This window comes from Eutrema salsugineum, unplaced genomic scaffold (assembly GCF_000478725.1).
Source record: "Eutrema salsugineum unplaced genomic scaffold, Eutsalg1_0 scaffold_11, whole genome shotgun sequence".
Lineage (NCBI taxonomy): Eukaryota > Viridiplantae > Streptophyta > Magnoliopsida > Brassicales > Brassicaceae > Eutrema > Eutrema salsugineum.
Genome location: NW_006256901.1, coordinates 10,228,995 through 10,237,511, shown reverse-complemented (window position 1 = coordinate 10,237,511; position 8,517 = coordinate 10,228,995). Strand labels below are relative to the sequence as shown.

General features: G+C 40.7%; 1 non-coding gene across 1 annotated transcript; it reads left to right on the top strand.

Moving 5' to 3' along the window:
* The first annotated feature begins 707 nt into the window (after positions 1-707).
* Positions 708-815, top strand: LOC112090124. The gene has a single exon (XR_002901476.1). It is a non-coding gene; the product is annotated as a small nucleolar RNA R71 (small nucleolar RNA).
* The last annotated feature ends 7,702 nt before the right edge of the window (positions 816-8,517 follow it).

Below are 8,517 nucleotides of genomic sequence, written 5' to 3'. Positions count from 1 at the left end.
GACCATCAGGCTAAGGAGGGTATCGAAATCCTTCTGCATCTCTTTTAGTTCAGATCTAAGATCACTAATCTCTTGAGACAGATTTTTCAAGCTATAAATTCTTTTTGTTTAGGTTTTCAGCTTCAGAAGAGGGAAAACTAGGATATGAAACAGAGTTAGATTGAATACCCAAGATTGGTTCGGAAGGTGGTGTCCAACCAGGTTCGGAAGACGTTTTCCCGCGGTCAGGTGGCTCACGACCGTGGTGAATCATGTCTTGGCCGCGGTCAGAACCAGCACGACCGCGGTGAAACCTTGCTTGGCCGCAGTCCGGATCAATGGACCCCCGGTGATCAGAAACGAATGGAAAATCTTGAATTTGATAAACTTCTGCAGTGTTCACCATCCCTTGATCATAAGAATTCATTGGGTTGTCCCAACCTTCAAAGTTACATGTATTGTGTGCCTTGTTTGGTTGTTGCAATCCAAGATGACTCATTATGTGACGGAGACACTTTATAACTTCCGAAATTTCTTTTTTCTTCTCAGGAAGTGCAGAATTACCAAAGGTTACTTGATTTCGGATGCTGTTTCCTAAATTTTTAGTGAAAATGTGAGCATCTTCTACAGATCTAGTTGTGAAATCTCCATTACTTGCTATATCAAAAGAGTGTCGCAACTCTGGAGTTATACCGCGATAGAAGATACCTAGCAGGTATTCCTCGGCATATCCATGGTGTGGACAATCTCTTTGGTATTCCCTAAATCTTTCCCAAGTATCTAAAAGATCTTCATCTTCTTTTTGTTTAAAAGTTCTTATCTTCTTTCTTAAGAGATTTGAACGATTTCTAGTATAAAAACGATTTAGGAAAGCAGTTCTACACGCTGCCCACGTTTTTAGTGAAGCAGGTGGCAAAGATTTTAGCCATTTGCTGGCATTATCTCTAAGAGAGAATGGGAAAAGACTACACTTGTGGTAATCCCCATTTGCTGTAATGGTTGCACATAATTCTTCGAACGTCTCGATATGGTCTATCGGGTTTTCGAATGAATAACCATGGAATTGATTTTGTTGAACTAAATGGATATGGGGTACCTTAATTTCGGTTTTGCCATCCTCTGATAAGGCTGGTTGAATAGCTCTTCGATCTCCCATGAACTTTTCGAGTGAATCGAAACTTCCAATCAGTTCATCATCATCTTTGTGTTTGACCGATCCGATTAGCTCATTGTCATCATAAATCGGTTCTTCAAACTCATCAGCAGTCAGGTCATCATCGCTTGGATCACCATCCACACGATTTGGTGGATCACCAAGAGTTCCGGGAACATGTTCCCGGTCTCTCATCTCAGAGAAACCTGAAAAATTCAAAAGAAAAACTAAAAATAAACAAGTGTTCTAATGGATTTAAGCTGGGATTCGCAACGAAACAAATTTAAGTCCCCGGCAACGGCGCCAAAAACTTGTTGAGTGATTGTAAACGCGGGGTTTGTTGTCTTCGTTTTACTAAGCTTCAGGTTTTAAGTTTATAACCCCTAAATGTCTGCAAGTGCACAGATGTGCGCTGTAGTACTTAGGGTATCGATCCACAGAGACTTAGTTGTTTTAGTACGAATTCACTGCAACGCTTAAATCAGATTAGAACTAAACGGTTTGGGTTTTGGTTTTGGGTTTTGGGTTGTCAGTAAATCTAAACTAGAAGGCAAAGAAAACAAAAGCAATTGAAGGCAATTAAAACAAGTAAAAAGCGATTAAACCAAGGCTAATGAAAGCAGGTAATAAGCGAATAAATCTAAGACAAATTGAAAGCAGGAAATTCGAATAAGAAGCAACGGTTGTAAGCAATTAAAGACAAACGTTGGGGCTCAAGGGGTTTCGTAGGGGTTCATGGACTAGGCTATGTCGATTTTAAACAAGTGATAAAGGTAATCAACTACGTATGTTCTAGAACTCGAGGCACGGAAGTATGAATAGTTTACTTTCGCAGCACTAAACAACTATCTCTCGCAACCCTGATCAGTAGGTTTCCACTCTGATCCTGGAAGGGAGAAGATGCAATAGCAGAACAAGACTCATCAACATTCAAAACTCAACTACAGGTAGGTTTCCACTCCTAAAGAAGAATTGCTCGTTTCACCCTAGTTCAGACAATCAATGAAAGCTTTCGCAACATATCATATCAGATCGGTTTCTAAGTGGCCAGCAAAGAATCACGCAGTAAGATTAAAGGCAAACGAAGAACATCTAGAAGATTATAAATCCTAAATCTATCGATTCATAAACAAAGACACATGAAATTCCCTTTGAAAAATCACTTTAAACCCAACTGGGTAACTACTCAAACATATTGTAACGAAGCATCATAGAGTATTGAAAGTGAAGGAAATTAAAGAACACAAGGAAGAAGAACGAAGAACGGAAGCGACGACGGAGGCGCGATGTCTTCCTCCAGCGGCGGCTCCTCCTCTAAAGGCAGCGGCCTCCTAGGGTTTAGAAGCCAAAAATCTCTATCTCTCTCTCTAAGTTTGTCTCTCCTTCGATTCCCCTCTTTAGAATGACCTAAAGGGGGTATTTATAGCTTCTGGGGTGGTTCTGGACACTTAGGGCTTCAAAAATAACGAAAGGAATTGATCTGGGCTTTAATTAAGTCGTCGGGAAAGTGAACAACCAAAGTCCGCGGTCGCGGTGGCTCTACCCGCGGGAAAATGTGTGTTTGCCGCGGTCCCGACACTTGCTCTCTTCCGGAACTGCATTTTCTGTCATTCTTGCATCGGGAGTATCTGAAGATCTAACCGTTGGATTGTCTCCAAACCAAGTACATTAGAAAGCTGGTTGGATTCTTTATGTTGTCTCAAATTTTGGGGGTGATCAGACGGTGAGAAGGTCTTCATCGCTTGTCATACTTCTGACGGTCTGCATTTATCCAAAATTGCTCATTTGTTCCAAATTGCATATCTTTTGCCCAAGTTTCCTGTAAAGTCTTTTGAAACTCTAAAACATTGAAAACACTTTAAAAACATTGAAAATAGAGTTAAAACACCTGCATAAGATACAATTATGATCCATAAAAGTGGTCAAAATACGGTGTTATCACCTATATAAGCTCCAAGAACATGATTCATTAGTCTCATAAATGTGCTAGGTGCATTGGTTAATCCAAAGGGCATGACTAACCATTCATATAAACCCTGCTTAGTCGTAAAAGCAGTTTTCCATTCATCACCCTCTTTCATTCTAATCTAGTGATATCCACTCTTACGATTTACCTTAGAAAAGATGCTAGAACCATGTAATTCATCAAGCATGTCATCTAATCTAGGTATAGGGTGTCGATACTTCACCGTGATATTATTGATGGCTCGACAATCTACACACCTTCTCCAGCTGCCATCTTTCTTTGGAACAAATAAAACCGGTACTGCGCATGGACTCATGCTCTCACGGAAGTGTCCTGTGTCCATGAGCTCAGTGACTTGCTTTTGAAGCTCTTTGGTCTCCAAAGGATTAGTCCTATAGGCTGGTTAGTTCGGAAGTGAGGCTCCGGGTATAAAATCAATCTGATGCTCAATGCCGCGTATTGGTGGTAAGCCTTGTGGATTCTCTTCTGGAAACACATCCTTAAATTCCTGCAAAAGTAATCTTATCTTGCTAGGGATATCCTGCGTAGGCGTGTTTAAGTTAAAACATTCTTTAAAGCTAGTAAAAAGTTTGGAAGTTGACTTCCCTTTTGTTTAGTAATCATGAGGCTAGTATATGGGGAGCTTGTAGAAGTAGTTTGCACTTTGCTCTTCTTCATAGCGATCTGATCTTGCTGAACTTCTTGAGGTGTTCACGGAACCAAAATAGTCTTCTTACCGTGGTAATCAAAGGAATAGCGGTTTGTGAAACTATCATGTATAACCCTCCTATCTGATTGCCATGGTCTCCTAAGTAGAATGTACCCAGCATCCATAGGCAAGACATCGCATAGAATCTCATCTTTGTATTTACCTATTGACAAAGGCACCATCATTTGATTTTTGACCTCCATTTCTCCTGCCTCATTTAGCCACTGTAACTTGTAAGGTTTCGGTCTTTTCATCACTTTTAACCCCAGCTTCTCTACCATTGACTCACTGGCCACATTAGTGCAACTACCGCCGTCTATGACCAAGCTTCACACCTTATCTTGAACTATACATCGGCTATGAAATGGATTCTCCCTCTGTTCAACCCCCTTGGTCTTGGTTTGGACATTCAGAGTCCTTCTAGTTACCAATAGTTCTCCTCGAGTAGGCATCTCTATTTTTTCCTCATCATCAGATTGTTCTTCTTCAGTTTCCACTTCTCCATTCTCTTTAATGATCATTATCTTCTTGCTGGAACAGCTACTCGCATAGTGACCATACCCCTTGCACTTGTAACACTGAATATCTCTATTCTTGGAGGTAGTCACCACTTCTTTTCCCTTGACGCTCTGTTCTTCACTTTTAGACTTGGAGAATGGCTTAAACTCCTTTTGAAAACTCGTTTTCTCATCCTTTTGATAACTCGGCTTGTTGGAACCGTAGCTAGGCTTATAATTTCTTCTCTTGAGCTGTTTCTCGAAAATAATATTCTTGTGCAGTAGTTCCTCTAGCTCCACATAGTGATGCACTTCTAAACGATCTATAATTTCTCTGTTTAATCCCCCCCCATGAACCTAGCCATCGTTGCTTCCATGTCTTCACGAATATCAGCTCTCATCATAAGAGTTTCCATCTCCTTGTAGTATTCTTCGACAGATCGGCTTCCTTGGGTTAAACTCCTGAGTTTGAAATGCAGCTCTCTGTGGTAATGACTTGGCACAAATCTTATTCTCATGATTGACTTCAATTGGTTCCATGATTCGATGGGATCTTCTCCTATCCTTCTTCTTGTTGTAACTAAGTTGTCCCACCAACTTAGGGCATAATCTTTAAACTCGGTTGGGGCCAGCTTCAGTTTATGTTCGGTGGTGTAGTCTCTGCAGTTGAAAACAAGTTCAATCTTCTTCTCCCACTCCAAGTATTCTTCAGGATCAGCCGTGCCTCTGAATTCAGGAATTGTGAGCTTGAGGCTGCCCATAGGATCAGTAGTTTGTGGCTTCCTCTCTTCTCTATTGCTTCATATTCTTTTGGATGATCGAGCCCTAGAGGAATTGCTGTAGTATTGTTCCGAAGCCGAATGGTCACTGCTCTTTCTTGGTTTGTCCGAGACTTAACCGAGCCACAAATACAAGATGTCGAAATACCAGTCATTCATGAAGGCCCAATAACAAGACAAATAGCTAAGATTCTTCAATACTAGTACAACCAAAGCATGTGATGCGTGTCAACTGCGTGAGGGAACAAGTTTTACCCTTAACAAAAACAAATGAAAGCCGCAAGTGCACAGCTAATCAGTTGTAGTATTTAGGGATCGAATCCACAGAGATTTGTGTGCCTGGTATTCTTCTACGGTTTCTAACTTTTTGTCTAGACTAGATTGGTTTTAGAGGTTGGTTGTTTTTCACGGATTAGACTAAAACTAAAGAAAGCGAATAAATCTATCCTAGAAAACAAGTAGAAAAATCGAATAGAAAACAAGTAGAGCAAGCAAAATATCGAACTAAAACAATTGAAATGCGGATCTAAATAAGCAAGTAAAAATCGATTTGTTTGTAAACTATGGCTAAAAACGCCGAGCTTTCGGGAACTCTACAGGGATCATAATCGGTTTTAACACTAGGGTAGATAGATTGGGATTTACGGATATAGATATATAGGGTTCTAGAGCTAGAGTACGGCGGTATGACTACGTCACTGTCGTGATCATAACCAACTGTTTCTCGCAACCCTGACCAGTAGGTTTCCACTCTGGCCCTGGAAGGGAGAGAACGCAAGAGCTGCACAAGACTCGTCAATACTCATGATCTCGCCGCAGGTAGGTTTCCACTCCTACGGAAAAATCGCCTGTTTCATTCTAGGGCTGATACTTAATGAAAACTTTCGCAACACTAACTATCTAGATCAGATACTAGGTGATCAATCAAGCATACTTGCAATAAGAACAAGAATAAACAGAGAACAAAGTTGAAATCCCAGATCTATAAACCTTTCGATTATGAGAGCCCCTTTCGGGGACCCTAAGCCCAACTCGGGATCTACTCAGACATGGCTGAGGTCGACATCATCATTGGTTTTAATAAAAGTAATCAAAAACAGTAAAGAAAAGAGATGAAGAAAGCTTCTCTATTGAACAATCTTCTAAAAAAATCTCATAAAAACGGCTAAAGGAAAAGGGTTTCTGTAAAGTATGAAGGGTTTTCTTTAAAAACGACCTAAATGACAAATATTTATAGTGTTCAATACTCCATGATCTCTAGTGTTCCATAATTGAGGCTGGGAATGACTTTGGGCTTCAGAAATATGGGCTTTAGTTCGGAGTAAGCCGGCCGCGGTCGGGAATGACGTGACCGCGGGAAATAGGTGGCTGGCCGCGGTCGGGAGGCTTGTGACCGCGGGGAATGGGCTGTTGGCCGCGGTCGCGTGACTTGCTGGCCGTCTTCGAGTGGCTCCGCGGCTAATGGAATATCTTGAGATCCAATCGTTGGAATGTCTCCAAACCAAGTGCATTTGAAAGCTGGTTGATTCTTCTATAAGTTGTCCAATTTTGAGGGTGATCAGACGTTGAGAAGGTCTTCGTCTCTCCATGAGAGTTCTGACGGTCTGCATTTATCCAAAAGAGTCTTTTTGTTCCAATTTGTGCCTCTTTATCCCAAATTACCTGAAAAGTCTTTTAAAATCCAAAAACATAGAAATCCTTTGAAAACCTTTGAAAATGGAGTAAAAACACCTGTAAAAGACATTAAAGTGATCCATAAAAATGGTCAAAATCCGGTGTTATCAACTCCCCCAGACTTAGTCTTTTGTTTGTCCTCAAACAAAACAAAGGCTAAATCTCGGCGAGAGGTTTGAAAATGCAGGAACTAAATAAAATCTCAGAGACCAAACTTCTAGACCAGTATCAATCATATGCATCAATCGGGAATAGCCAAGAAAATTCTTACTAGCAATACAGGCATAACTAGTCTGTTAATCCGTCACGCGGAAATCTATGCACTAAGATCTAACTTCCAGTCAACTAGCTCTTAACATTCATTAAAAATCTCGATGGTTCTCATCAAAGAGAGTCTAGGCAAGGCAATCTAGGCTAGATGTCAAAAAGGGTTATTCTAGGGGTAAGGCTTAAAGTGTTTACGGGTTACCTGAAGATCTGGAGAATGCAAGATATTATGCAAAACCGCAAGAGAGAGTGAAGCTGTTGGTACCCACAGTTTTCAGTCACTTTCTTCTTGCCATAGATTCCTGGTCTTCTTCCTCAGGTTCTCTCCTAACTCCCCCAGACTTTGATTTTTGTAAATCTTTCAAAACCATAGCTCCTTAAACGAATAGTGGTTGCTTATTGCTCCACAAATTTCGGCAATCTAAGACTCATTAGGCTTTTTGTTTCCCTCTGTCTTTTCATTCGTTCTTTTTTTTTTATTATTTATGAAGAGAGGGAACACCTTTAGATATAGAGTCATAAAGAGCATGAAATTATCAGTTAAGATTGGTCTTGTAAAGCTTCATGAGGTTTCTGATACTCTTCCTTCCCAATTCCATTCAGTCTCTTTTGTGAGTGACTGAAAACTGCGTCGCTCCTCTTCTCTCCGACGTTTTTGCACATATCTGCTGATATAAACTAGAGAGAGAATGCATGAGGATTGAAAACAAGGGTTTTGGGTTTAGGGTATGGTACCAGATAAAGATAAACTGGTCATCTAGGACGACAAAGAGTGGTAAAAGTGAGGGTAAAAGACGTCGTAGATGTGTATGTCGATGCCTGCCTAAAATCAATGATGAGAAAATTAGATGTCAATATTAAGGTCAAATAAAATGACCTAGTATATCCTGTCAGAAAGAATCTCCATGAATAGAAGTCCTCTGGTGGGAGTTCGTAGTGCAAGTACTCTAGCTATCGCCTAGTCTAGTGCTAACCACAAATGAGTTATCATGCATAGTGTAGAAGCGTGCAGGTCTAAATCATCATAGTTTTGTGTCAAACAATCCTGAAAAATACTTAATGTCAAATAGGTTACATATTAAAATTTAAAAAGTGCTTCAAATTTGAAAGCAAAAGCAAGAAAATGATTAGTACGAATATACATCCTCCCCCAGACTTAAATCACACTGTCCCCAGTGTGAAAAAGTTGGTGAGAAAATGGTGAATAAAAGCAAAATAAAATAAGATAAAAGAAAAGAAAATGATGATAGAACCGTGATGGCAGTGAAGTGCTGATCAATCACTCATCCTCCGATGTGTCTGCTGCGAACTGGTGCTGCTCCTGTAGGAAACAACGCGTTCAAAGCGTCGTCCCTGTCTCTCAACTCTGTGATCCAGATCAGAATGTGTGTGGGATGATGTAGATGATGAGGTGTGGCCGGTCGAAACAGATGGCTGAAAGTGAGCACCGGCCGCAGCTGCATCGCGTTTTGCCTTGGCCACTATGTATCGGC